This window comes from Hypanus sabinus, chromosome 11, assembly GCF_030144855.1.
Source record: "Hypanus sabinus isolate sHypSab1 chromosome 11, sHypSab1.hap1, whole genome shotgun sequence".
NCBI classification, from domain to species: domain Eukaryota; kingdom Metazoa; phylum Chordata; class Chondrichthyes; order Myliobatiformes; family Dasyatidae; genus Hypanus; species Hypanus sabinus.
The window spans coordinates 75,947,398-75,961,873 of record NC_082716.1 but is presented as its reverse complement, the minus strand read 5'-3'; the positions used below and the strand labels follow the sequence as shown (position 1 = coordinate 75,961,873).

General features: G+C 42.2%; 1 protein-coding gene across 9 annotated transcripts in view; it reads left to right on the top strand.

The window, feature by feature from the left end:
• The window catches only part of nos1apa (nitric oxide synthase 1 (neuronal) adaptor protein a), a 479,658-nt gene that overhangs the window by 293,503 nt on the left and 171,679 nt on the right, over positions 1-14,476 (top strand). The gene's annotated exons all lie outside the window — the stretch shown is intronic.

The window sequence follows — 14,476 nt, the reverse complement described above, 5'->3', positions numbered from 1 at the left end:
AACGTGAGGGTGAAGAAGCAGTGCTGTTAGATCGGGAGCTCCAGGAATTTAATGCCGGCAATGGCAGAGTATCTGTAGAACAGCATGTGACTTCTATAGGACCTGGAAATGATGGTGTTCCTGTGCACCTGCTGCACTTGTCCATCCAGATGGGGCTGTGGGTTTGCCCGGTGCCAGTGTGATTGGACAAGGAAACACTGAATCCGTAGGGTGACAGATTGGGTGCTACTCAAGCTTTGTCCTGAATAGGCTTGAGCTTCTCGAGTGATGTTGGAGTTAAAATATCCAGTCCTATGGAGAATATTCCTTCACAAGGCTGAGCTGCAGCTTGTGAGACAGGGGAGAAACTTTGGGGATTCTGGAAAGGTATGCAATCTTGAACTTGCTCTCATGGCTGCAGTATTTATTTGGCCAGTTCTTTGCAGCTTCTGCTAAATGATAAAGACCAAGCCATTGATGATTGGGTTCACAGCATTGGAATGCCATTGAAAGTCAATGTGTACTTAACTCTCTCTGGAGATGGCAGTTGTGTTGAACCTGTATGACTTGAATGTAACTTGCTGATTTATCAGTCACCAGTGTATTGACCCAGCCTTGACTACCAGTGCAAACTACTTATCTAATGACTTCCAGTCTTGACAGCATGTGCAATATACTTATCTGAAAGAGATTTACAATCACTATCACCTAGTCTGATCCCTGGATGGAGGGTGGTCAGTGATGAAGCATAAGATCACTGGCCCGTGCAGAGGCCTGAGAAACTCACGTTAATGTCCTGGACCATACAGCAGTTAGCTTGCAATAACCATTACCTGCCTTCCTTCGTGCTGGGCATGACTTGAGCCCAGAGGGAAGTTTTCTCTTGATTCTCACTGACAATTTTACTCTGCTTTCTTTGTGTTAGTCTTAGATGCTGGATGGAAGGGTGGAGAAACGTCTCTACCAAAGGATGTGTAGGGTACTCCTTCCCATTCGCTAGCGTGCAGATCACCATTGGGCAATGTGCTTATCCTCCTGATTAAGGTCACATGAAACCATGGGAGCAGGTGATGGATGGTTTATATCACAAGTCTTGGTTATGTGAACGTTGACAATCTCTAAAAGAGTATCGCTAATGGCTGAGGTTGCCTGTATTGTAAATATACTGTCCAGAAAAAGGCAATGTCAAACCACTTCTGTATTAAAATTTGCCAAAAACAATTAAGGACATAAAGACCATGAATCCCCACATCATATGAGACTGCACGTAATGATGATGATGAATCTTGGATGGATTCTTGCTGAATCTCTTGTGCAGAGATGTTTACTCTTTTTCACAGGTGCTGCCTGACCTGCTGAGTTCATCCAGCATTTTGTGTGTGTTGCTTTGCTTTGGATTTTCAGCATCTGCAGATTTTATTGTTTATGAGATCTACAACTCCACTGCAAAGTCTCTTTGAGGAATGCCTACCCTGACGAAGTTCAGATCTTCCCTTCGACAGGAGTTCAGTGAAATCCTCTCTTACTGCTCGCTCTCTGTGATCTCTGCTGCCCACTGATTCTTCAGCCATGTGCTTCACCAATCACCTTCCAGCAAGAATCTTTCCCATCCCTTTCACCTTCTAATTCAGGCATTTTGCTCCTTCCCTCTCAGCCCTGAAGGAGGGTCTCGGCCTGAAACGTCGACTGTTTACTCACTTCCATAGATGCTGCCTGGTCTGATCATTTTCTCCAGCATTTGGTGTGTGGTGCTTTGGGTTTCCAGCATCTGCAGGTTCTCTTGTGTTTGTGTCTTTACTGTTGTTTCCAAACTTTAGAAATTCTGTAGCGAATTCCACAGTAAATATTTGCACAATCCAGTTTCCTTCCTGTTATACCAGAACTTTGCAATTTCTCTTCTTCTGGAGAATGGCCTTATGTAGTTACATTTATCAAAGCAGTTCTTCCTTCTAATGAGGAGGATTAAATTCTGGCCAGCAAAGCTGGGGCTAGACAGTATTATCACTGCTTTGTGCAAAGTTCAAAGTAAATTTATTATCAAAGTACATAATGTCACCACATACAACTGTTAGATTCATTTTCCTGCAGATTTACACAGTGAATCCCAAAAGCATAACAGAATCAATGAAAGACCACATCCAATAGGATAGACAAACAGCCATTGTGGAAAGGACAACAAGCTTTGCAAATGCGAAAGAGAAATAATAAATAAACAATAAATGTCGAGAACTTGCAGCTATGAGTCCTTGAAAGTGAGGCCATGGGTTATGAGAACAGAGATGGGGCAAGTGAAGTTATCCCCTCTGATTCAAGGTTGAGGGGTAATAACTGTTCCTGAATCTGATAGTGTGAGTCTTGAGGCTCCTCAACCTTTTTCCTGATGGCAGCAGCGAGAAGAGAGCATGACCATGGTGATGTGGGTCCTTGATGATAGTTCTGCTGTCCTGCAACAGCGTTCCCTGTAATCGTGCTCAACGTGTAAGTGGGGAGGGCTTTGCCTGTGATGACTGGGCTGTATACATGATTTTTTTGTTGGATTCTCCGTTCAAGAGTATTGGTGTTTCCATACCAGACCATGGTCCAATCAGTCAATGAACTCTCCACCACACATCTACAGAAGTTTCTGAAAGTTTTAAAAGTCATGCTGAATCTTTGGAAACTTCTAAGGAAATACTGGGACTGCTATACTTTCTTCAAAATTGTACTTAGATGCTGAGCCCAGGACAGATTCTCTAAAATGATGACATCAAGGAATTTAAGGTTGCTGACCCCCTCCACCTCTGATCCCCGATGAGGACAGGCACATGGACCTCCGCTTTCCTGCTCCTGAAGTCAATTTCTAGCTCCTTGGTCTTGCTGACATTGAGAGAGAGGTTAGGGTTGTGGCACCACTCAGTGAGATTTTCAGTTTCCCTCCTGTATGCTGATTATGCGGTGCGGAAACAAATATCACTGTGATGATTGTACGCTCTAGTATCAATTGTTTGGTGACAATAAAGTATAAACATTAATCACACCTTTGATCCGACCAACAATTGTGATGTCATCAGCAAACTGTATCGGAGCTGTGCGTAGCCTTGCAGCCGTAAGAATAAAGTGATTGATTATTCTCAATACGGAAGTGATTACTAGCAGGGGCCTAAGCACAGAGTCTTGCGGTGCACCCAGTCTGATGGAGATTTTGGACAAGATGTTGTTGCCAATCTGAACTGACTCAGGTCTGCAAGTGAGAAAATCAAGGATCCAATTACACAAGGAGGTATTGAGGCTAAGGTTTTGAAGCTTATTGATTAATTTTGAGGTATTGAATGCCAAGCTGTAGATGCCCTGCCACAGCTGTCAAGTGTCACCTAGTGACTCAAGTGTGGTCTGAGTTGCCACTTCACACATGAGATGGCTTTCTGGAGACCATTTGTATCTTCCATGGTCACCAGACATGAATGCCACTGATTTGGCCCTCAGTAGATTGTGGATCTCATGGTTGACCCAGCGCTTCTGGTTGGGGAAGACTGAATAATTTTGTGGGGACACACTTGTCCACAACTGTTTTAATAAACTCTGTGACAACTGTGGTGTGTTCATTCAGATCCTCTGTTAAGTCCTTGAATAAGCCCCAGTCTGTCGACTCAGAGCAATCCCGTAGCTGCTTCTCTGCCTCCTGAAACCACTGTTCAGAGTCTAAAAAACAAGGCTGTGGAGAGTAAGATAACTAAGAGGTGGTCACAGCAAGCAGAGGAATGATTACAGGATTGGGCCATGTTGAAGCAGTCATCTGTGGATCTGGGTCATTGTTTGGAGTCTTTCCCAGTCAGAATCCCTGGATGAACTGCGAAATGCAGAATTTGCTGAGAAGCAAGATGAGATCAGAGGCATTCACATCTGGAGATCAAGAATGCTACTAGAGTTACAGATATGATCTCCAGAAAGCCACGTCACGGGCGAAGTGGAGATTCTGGACTAGATTGGAACCATTGAGGGACGCTCGACAGCTGTGGCAGGGTTTGAATACCATAACCTCCTACAAAGTTAAACCAAGCAACATGGGGGAACAGAAGAGCTTCACTTCCAGTTGAGCTTAATGCATTCTGTGCTCACTTTGACCATCAGAACATGGAGTAGCCATTGCGCACTCCCATGTCTCCCGATGATCCTTTGGTGTCAGTGTCTGAAGGTGAAGTGCAGGCTGGCTTCGAAAGGGTGAATTCAAGGAAAGCATCCGGTCTGGACGGAGTACCTGGCTGAGTACTGAAGGCCTGTGCTGACCAACTGGCCAGTGTGTTCAAGGCTATCTTCAATCTCTGGCTTTAGCAGTGTGTTGTACCCACCTGCATCAAGCAGGCTTCAATCATACCAGTGCCCAAGAAGAGCGTGGTAATCTGTCTCAGTGTCTATCACCCGGTGGCACTTACATCCAGGGTGATGAAGTGTTTTGAGAGTCTGATGTTCAAGCATATCATCTCCGGTCTGAGTGGTGATTCAGATCTGCTCCAATTTGACTACTGGAGATACAGGTCCACAGCAGATACCATCTCATTGGCTCTTCACACAACCGTGGAACTTCTGGACATCAGGGATGCATACCCAGGATGCTTTTATTGATTACAGCTCAGCATTTAATAGCTTCATCCCCTCCAAACTAATTAGTGAACTCCAAGACCTGGGCCTCAATACCCCCTTGTAAAATTGGATCCTGGAATTCCTCATTTGCAGACCCCAGTTAGTTTGAAATGTCAAACACATCTCCTCCACAATCTCTATCTGTGTGGCCAAGTGTAGCTCCAATGCCATATTCAAGTTTGCTGACGACTCCACTGTTGTGGGCCAAAGCAAAGGTGGGATTGAATCAGCAAACAGAAGGAAGATTGAAAATCTGGCTGAGTGGTGTCATAATGACAACCTCTCACTCAATGCCAGCAATATCAAGGAGCTAATTGTAGACTTCAGGAGAGGGAAACCAGAGGATCATCAACCAGTAATCATCGGAGGTGGAGAGGGTCATTAACTTTAAGTTTCTGGGAGACACTATCTCAGATGACCTGTCCTGGACCCACCCTATAAGTGTAATTGCAAAGAAAGCATGGCAGTGCCTCAATTTCTTTAGAAGGCTGCTAAGATTCAGCATGACATCAAAAACTTTGACAAACTTCTATTTGTGTCGTGGAATGTGTATTAACTGGCTGCATTGCATCCTGGTATGGGAACACCAATGCCTTTGAACAGAAAATCCTACAAAAGGTAGTGGATTTGACCCAGTACATAACGGGTAAAGCTCTCCCAACCATTGGGCTCATCAACATGAAATGCTGTCATAGGAAAACGCCATCTATCATCAAAGACCCTCAGCCCCCAGGCCGTGCTCTTCTTTCACTGCAGCCATCAAGCAGAAGGTACAAGAGCCTCAGGACCACCAGGTTCAAGAACAGTTACTACCCCTCAATCAACAGGCTCTTAAACAAAAGAAGATAATTACACTCATCTATTGAGATGTTCCCACAACAAATTATTTCACTTTAAGAACTCGTTATCTTGTTATTTCATGCTCTTATTATTTATTGCTGTTTATTTAAAGTTGCATCTCAACAGTTTGTTGTCTTCTGTGCTCTTGTCCTTTCATTGATCCTGTTTACAGTTACTATTGTATAGATTTCCTGAGTATGCCCACAGGAAAAAGGATCTCAGAGTTGTATGTGGGGACATATATGTACCCTGATAATTTAATTTTGAACTTCAGACTTTGAGTGGAGGTGAGAATTACTTTTTACACTGGTTGCTGTGATCTGCATACACTTTTCTGTGGCTAGACAATATATTCAGTTGCACTGCGGACAACAATATAACAGGGATTTCCTCATACCAATGCGTGAACCTCTGGGATCTACACAGCAGCTGGTGAGCACTTTCAAGGGCAAGCATGTTCCACCTGTACTGTCTGATTCTGTGACTAAATTCAGGTCTGACATTCAGCAGGCAGGAGGGACTGGGGCCGGGGAATGAATGATCAACTCCTTAAATCCCGCCGGCTTCCACCATGACCTTTTCCTTGCCTCTTGTTTGGGTCTGTCATAGATTAATTCAGGGCGACTGATCACTGTGACTCTAGAGGAACTTTATGGTTGTTCTTGTCACATGATTCTCGGCATAGTAAAGGTCAACTGCCTGGTGTTTTTTTCTCATCTGACATTTGCAGTATTCCTATGGTATAGCCCAGTGAGCAGTCAGTATATTCAGATGTGGTAAGAATCAATTGGTGATGAAGAGCAACAAATTTTAAAACAAACATCGCTGCACAGCGAAAGAGTGTGATCCATAATTCATTTTGGAAGCAGAATGCTTTTATGGTTTCCTGAGGCTTCATGATGGGTCAGAGGCCATGGGAGCACTCATACCTGACTGCTGCATTTAACTTTCTGTGTTGGTATTATTGGAGTGTTCGGTGATGTCTTGTGGAGTGGGAGGAATGGGAATTGTGCAGTGATCATTGTGAACTGCATATTAAGCAGGTCATTGCAGGCCAAAATAAAAGACAAAGTCAAAGTAAATATATTATTAAAATACACAGATGTCACAATATACAACCTTGAGATTCATTTTCTTGCAGGTGTTTACTGAAAAATAAAGAACTACGATAGAATTTATGGACAACTGTACATAAAGATTTACCAATAACCAGTGCGCAAAAGCGGTCAACCTGTGCAAATGTAGAAGATAGTGCTGACAACAAGAGTTGTAGACTCTTTGAAAGTGAGTCTGTAGGTTGTGGAATCAGTTCAGAGTTGAGCTGAGCAAAGTTATCCACGCTGTCTCAGAAGCCCGATGGTTGAGAGGTAACAACTGTTCTTGAGCTTGGTAGTTTGGGACCTCCTGCCTGATGGTAGTAGTGAGAACAAAGCATGGCCTGGATGGTAGCTGGTCCTTGGTAGATGCTCTCTGGTGGTAGTGATCCTTCTAAATAGGTTTAAAGGTGGGGAGGGCTTTGCCTGTGATGGATTGGACTGTATCTACCACCTTCTGTAGACCTTTCTGTTCCTGGGCATTAATGATTCCACACCTCTGATCCCCTGATGAGGACTGACTCATGGACCTCTGGTTTTCTCCTCCTGTAGTCAGTGATCAGTTCCTTGGTCTTGCTGACTTTGAGTGAGAAGTATTTCCTCCAGCGCCAGTCAGGAAATTTTCAATCTCCCTCCTATACGCTCATCCATCACCACCTTGGATTTGGCCAATAACATTAGTGTCGTCAGCAAACGTAAGTATGCCATTGGAACTGTACTGAGCTTTACAGTCATAAGTATAAAGTGAGTAGAGCGGTGGGAGGGTGGGGGGCTAAGCACACAGCCTTGTGCTGAAGCTGTGCTGTTGGTGATTGTGGAGGAGATATTGTTGCCAATCCGAACTGACTGGGGTTCGCAAGTGAGGAAATTGGGAAACCAGTTGCACAGGGAGGTATCCAGGCCTCGGTCTTGTAGTGTATTGAATAGTGCCGAGGGATGAATGTGTTCAATGCAGAGCTGTGGTCAATGAAGAGCATCCTGATGTATGCACCTTCACTGTCCAGATGTTCCAGAGCTGAGTGAAGGGCCAATGAAATGGCTTCTGACGTTAACCTGTTGTGATGGTAGGTAAATCGGGGTGGATCCAGTTCACTGCTCAGGAAGGAGTGAATGTGCTTCATCATCAACCTCTCAAAAGACTTCATCACGGTGGATGTCAATGCTACAGGACAATAGTCATTGAGGCAGATTACCACATTCTTTTTCAGGACCGGTATGGATTGAAGATTGCTTGAAGTAGGTGGGTAGCTCAGACTGCCAAAGCAAGAGTTTGTGGATGTCCATTAACACTCCACCCAGTTGATTAGCACAGTACTCAGCCAAGTACACCGTCTGGGCCAGATATTTTCCATTGGTTCTGCCTCCTGAAAAATGCTCTCACGTTGGCCTCAGAGACGGAAATCACAGGATCGTCGGTGTTTGTGAAGGCGCTACCATGTTCTGTCCGTCAAAGCAAGCGTAGAAGGTATTAGGCTAACCTGGGAGCAAGGCCTTGTGGTCAATTATGTTCCTTGGTTTTGGTTTGTATGATATGACAACACTCAAGCCCTGCATTCTTCTGTGATTCAGGTCTAGTCCAGAATTGCCAGCTTTTTAGAGGTGATACCTGGACCTCTTGTACTTTCCTGGATTGCCAGTCCTGAACCCCTCAGGTCTAACAGATTGTAAATCTCTTGGTTCATCCAGGGCTTCTGTGTGGGGAAGACCCTGAATGATTTTGTGTGGATACACTTGTCCGTGAGTGTCTTTACAAAGTCTGTGACAACCATGGTGTATTCATACCCTTCCTCTGAGTCCTTGAATATGGCCCAGTTCATTGACTTGAAGCAGCCCGATAGTCATTTGTTTGTCTCTCATCACCACATCTTTGTTGTCCATACCTCTGGTGTCTTTGTCTTTAGTCTCTTCCTATATGGAGGAGGAAGGAGAACAGCGAAATGAACAGGTTTCCCAAGGTGTGGTCCAGGTCCTTGATGATAGTCTAGTAGTGGTCGAGTTTGTTGAGTCATTGAATCTTGAATCTTAAGACTTTTGCTGATGCAGGTCATGTGCTGATGGTAGTTGGGCAGGGATTTTGTCAACCTTAACCAGGTTAAAGTCCCTGACAAGAATGTGAAAGGCATCAAAGTAGGCCATCTCTTGTTTGTTAATCATGGTACTCAATACATCGAGTGCTAGCTTGACGTTTGCCTTTGGCAGTATGTAAATTGTACTCAAGATCTTGGCAGGGAACTCGCTCAGTAATTAGAATGGTCAGCACTTAACCATTGGATGTTCCAGGTCATCTAAGTCATTAGATATCCAGAATTATATCTGTGTAATTTCAAAAACTTGAACCTGTGCTAAAGTCTCAGTTTGGAATGGACTGAAGTGCAGTACAGTTGGCTTCTGGCTCATTCTGGTTCCTGATCAGCCCGCTATACTTGCAGTACACAAGTAATCTTGCAGTCTACTTTACACAGGTGTACTTTACAGAGTGTGAAATCACTGCTTTACAGGCTGGAGACCCGGGCTCAACTCTGACCTCGGGTGCTCACTGCACAGAGTTTGCACGTTCTCTCTGTGACCGTATGGGATTCTTCATGGTGCCTTGGTTTTGTCACATGTTCCATTGACATGAAGGTCGGTAGATTTCAGGCCTCCATTAATTGCTCTCGATGACAACATGGAGAAAATAAGGAATAGGGTGAATATAGGTTTGGTGTTGATGATTAGCGTGGATGTGTGGGCTGAAAGTCCTGTAACACTCTGTATTACTGTATGGCTTCCTCTGCTCCTCCATCGTAACTCCATTACAACAATCCTGCAGCTCCACTGCCTTTACAGATCAATGTAAGATACACTTTTAAGATTAATTATAACTTCTGATCATTTTATCACTGATTCCACAAAGCTGCCGTAAGGACCCTAATGTTGAAACCTGTGTATCTTGCTTGTTGTTAAGGAAACTATACGGGGAGGTTACATGTTCTACGTTCACTAGGTCTGTTCCTTTTGCCTACTGCTGGGGCCCTAATGCAAGGACTAGAAGTCAACCTGCAGGCTGCTAATGATCCCTTCTGTGGCTGGAGTGACAGGTTGACTGTATTCCTGAAGGGTCCATCTTATGGTGTTCCAATTCAGCCTGACCCATTCTGTGCCTACACTTAACATGAATTAATCAATCGATATTGTTAACTTTCAATGTAACCTTTGTTCCCATTCCCACATTGTTTAACTAATAAATTTTGAATGACTAAATAAAAAGGAAACTTTCAAAGCCCTACTGATTTCTTGCTGATTTCCTAGGCCAAAGGAAGAAAGATTGGCGTTCATATATAGTCTTTCACATCCCTTTCAGATTAGCTCAAAGTACTTTCCAACCAATAAAATATTTCAGAACTGCCTGTTGCGGTTTGCTCACAACAGAATCCATCAAAGACAACATGAACATAATCAGAATACTTATAGAATTTTGATAAGTATTGGCAACTCTCAGGTTACTCTTGTGCTCTGCTTCTTTGAATTGGTCATGAAGTGGTAGAGCACTGAACCAGACCATTCACCCCACCAAGTCCATGCTTCCTTCAAGCACTTTTACTCAAATTCTGTTCTAATCCATTTATCTTTTGCTCTCAGTCCCACTGACTCCCTCCAGATTCTACCAATCAGCCACAAACTCAGGACAATTTATATTGGCCAATTAACCTATCAGCATATTAGTGGCTGTGGGAAAAAGCCACACACAGCCACGGGAAGAAGGTAAAGTCAGATAGAACCCCGAGGTCAGGATTGAACTCATGCCACTGGAACTGAGAGGCACAGCCCTTCTAACTGCACGATTGTGCCTCGGAATAGTTTACTTTCACCCAAGGGAGAAGAAAAGGCTTCAATCTTTAATTAATTTTTAATTCCTGAAGGCTCCACAATAATCCAGGGCAGTTGCCGTGGTGTGTCATGTTCATTTTTCCAGAGCCCATGGAAATAACTCCTCCAGCAAATTAAGGTTGTTCTTTATCTAAAGTCACAGTGGACTTCAGGTCTATAGATCTGTTGTCTTCTAGACAGAAAAGTCTAACCTTCTAATTAATAGCAATAGTTGTGGCTTCTCAGTGTTACAGTTCTCATACCAAAATCATTCTCTCTGTGTTGACTTTGAGGTGACACCATTCATATAAAAATCAGATGCCGTGTTCAGCTCTACACGAAAACAAGCTACAGGGTTTTGAAAGTTCAAGGCCTTCCTGTCAATCAACTCCTATTGCTTTCCCTTGGTAAGCTTCACTTACACTGACCCTTCCCGAGCTCTGGAGTCCCAAGCGGAATCAGGGATGGTTCACGGAGGATAGAGGAAGTCAAGTTTTGTATCATAATATTGTTCTGGGTGTTTTCAGAAATCTGTAATACTGACAGAGCATAATATCTGATGTGCATGGCAACTGTGAGTGAGTTATCACTATAAACCATTGTTGCAAGGTCAACACTTGAGTATTGAATTCTACCACCCTAACTGGAAGCCCTTGCATCTGTGATAATTGTTATTAATATTTTAAAACGTGCAATGAACTGATTTACATCAAACTAGAAGAACCTGTTCATGGCTGCAATAATTGCTGATGCTTCACTTATGTCTATCAGTAAAAATACGCCTGGTCCAGGCAGCGTATAATCTCTGAAATTCTTCCAAGCATAAATTAAGTAACACTTTATGTTTAAAACCATTGGATTATGGAAGGACTGGAATGGCTCATGCGTCAATTACGTCAAGAGAGAAAATGAATTCATTACAATTAATTTCACAGTCATAAAATATAAATATTGGTGAAAAATGAAATCATATTTTATTAAGACATTTGCTGAATTCATCTTATTGTAGCGGTGTGCTACACGCAGCGCTGAAATAACGACACGTAGTTGGTGAGCTGCAGTTGCGAAAGAAGTTTATTCAAACTTCGCAGCCTCGCTTTAAAGCCTTCCTAATCCCGCCCTCCCCGGGCGGGAATACTGTAAGGGGCGCGTATTCACAGTCCCGTCCCGCGCGCGGGCTTTTCCCCTTGCTAGTGAAGCAGACCTGGCGTCCTCTTTGGGACCAGCCTCAATGCCGGTGCGCGCCACTTTGTGAGTCGGTTCGAGTGCACTGGGAAGTGGGTCACCACATTATTAGAGTTTATTTTGATTCTGTAGCCCAGTCTAATTCTTTGCATTTAATGGTATTTGTGTTGTTTTTATATGGGTTAAAATTTACAAGGTTGTTGCTGTTCCTGTAGGGTACCCTGCAATTCAAGTTTATCCAATATTCTGGAGGTCTTGATTGATTGGTACTGAGGGTGCCAAATGTGATATTGTTATTAGTCCTTTGGGCAATTATCATTCAGGAGAAAAATTCCTCTTTACCCATTATGAACAAGTCAGATAGTTATGTATCGTCTGAAAGTAATGTATTCAGATCTTGGTATAACAAAACCTAAAGCTGATTCAGAGAAAGTTCACAGGCAAATCTTAAGTTGTAAGAGATTAAATGAAAATTTATCAAAAACTTTATTTGCCTGAAATCTGAAACAAAGAGAAAGTGCAGGAAAAACTCCGATGGTCAGGCAGTATGTGTGGGAAGGGAAAGACTGAATGTTTCAGGTCTGTGATCCTTCATCAGAACTGAGCAAGAAATAACCAAATAAGTTTTCAGTAGGAGTAAAGATGGGAAGCAAGGTGTTTAGAACAAAGGGAGTGTCTATGATAGGATGAGGTGAAATGGCTTAATGGGGCAGGTATCAGCAATTAAGCTTCTGGGCTTATATTTTCTGTGTAATGAATTGCTAATGTAAATTATCCTACAGGCAGCTAGTAGAATAAGATATTTTATTATCAAATATCTGGGATTTGAGACTACAGTCAATTTTGGTTAATTCGGACATATCAGGACAATACATATTGGCTCAATTAAGCAGCTGCTCCAATTAGTCAACGTTTCATGGAAATAATTAAAAAGATGTAAAAAGACAAACTGCCAGTTATCAGAGTAACAAATTAGCAGTTAACTGAAATGCAGAACAAATTAGAACACTAGCAATGCTACTACAGTACTATAAAACTGTGTGTTCATTCCTAATTGTTATTGACAGAGGAATTCATCCTGTGTATCTGCGCTGCCACACTCTTTTTTTGGTTGATTGTAAATGAGCAAAATCAGAGCAGCAGCTAGTGTAGATAATGGACTGACTTCATACAATGCAATCGATGATTGCATTCGCCAAATCTTTATGTTCATTGTAACATTCAAGATGATTGCTGATTCCTTCAAATTATTCATAGTTCCTAACTTCCTGAAGTAGTGAAATTGTTTCATTTTCACTCCCAGCTGTTTCTGGCATCTCCAAACCTGAATGCTTGAAACTGCAGTGAGCTAAACAGTTCTAAATTGGCTTACTGCTGGTATCTCACCAATCACCAGTGACAAAAATCATTGATTTTTGAAAACAAGCACATGCAGCTGACGCTATTTAAAAACTGTTCGCTCTAAGCACTGTGTAGTATCTAACGGCCACACAGTGCATGCGACTGACACGAGTTAGAAACTGTTCAGCAACAGTCTCCTGCCCCAATTAAGCAGCATCGTGTCCCAAATAAACAAAATGAACCCCGGGTATTTTCTTGATTAGTTTTTGTTTTTTACAGATTGTCTCAGGTAACTAGCTGCCCCGATTAACTGAGGGTCTAATTAACTGGAGTCCACTGTATTTACCCAGGGCTTTATCCTGGATATCTAAATTATTAATCCAGTGATAATACCACTGTACTAAACTTCAAATGTGTATTTTAGTTTGCCAATCATCAGTCATTGTGTAACTTCATCTTTTTTTCCAAAACACAATTACTTGTAATCTGCTCAGCATCTTTTCTCAGCTACCATCTCTCTTAGAAGGAGGGCCGCAGTTTCTCTGGTCAAACCTTGTCGTTGAAATCCATTATCACTGCAAACATGCTGATAAATCTCTGCAGCATCTCTGTTGTGACTGTGATCAAAGTCACCAGAGAGACACTGAAGCTGCTGATATAGAAGTCCTTATTCATTACAAGTAGACGTTCTTCTGCAGACTCTCTCAGTAGAGTCTCACAAATTCAGAAGTACAGCATATTTTTATACCTTTAAATCAAAAGTAACTATAGGTGATTCAGTACAATTTCAATAGTTACAATGACATCATTTGCATCAATACTTTGGGTTGATAATGTTTCCTTTGAATTACTTATCTATAATGACAGACATCTCTGAATGTACAAACACTCAGGAGCAAAATAATTCACACAAACAGTCTAAAAGCTTCTGGGTCAGGGATCCCAGACACACAGAACTATTGATAGATCAGCTATTTGATGGGGGCAGTGTTAATATCATTCTGGTCTGCAAGTTTTCTTTAACTCAATTCACAATGTGCAAAGTAACAACTATGTTGCCTGTTTTGATGCAAGCCCAATTACATAACCCCACTATCTTAACATTTGACTGATGTATCTACAACTATCACATGGTTATCATTTTGTAAACCATGTCTCTTAGACTGTGGGTGACATGTGCTCCACACACAATATTGTTTATTAACAAAGGTGTGTGTTTAATTTCAATCTACTGCTTGTAATTTATATTCAAGAACCAAAGACTGGTTTTTGTTTGAATTAATATCGGTTATATTTACGTAACGCTAGAATACTCCCTAATAATGTCTTAAGATATTCCCATCCTTTAAAGAAAACCTTGTTCTCTTTAAAGTTATCTCTGAATGATCATTTTGTCTACGCTATTTTTGGCACTCCTCATGTGCCAAACTTGCCCATATTTTTTTAACATGTTTTTGAGATTTGACTATCACTGGAAATTCATACCTAATTGCCTTTGAGGAGATATTAGAGAGTAACATGCAACCAAGTAGCTTCAAGTCAAGTCAAGTCACTTTTTATTGTAATTTTGACCA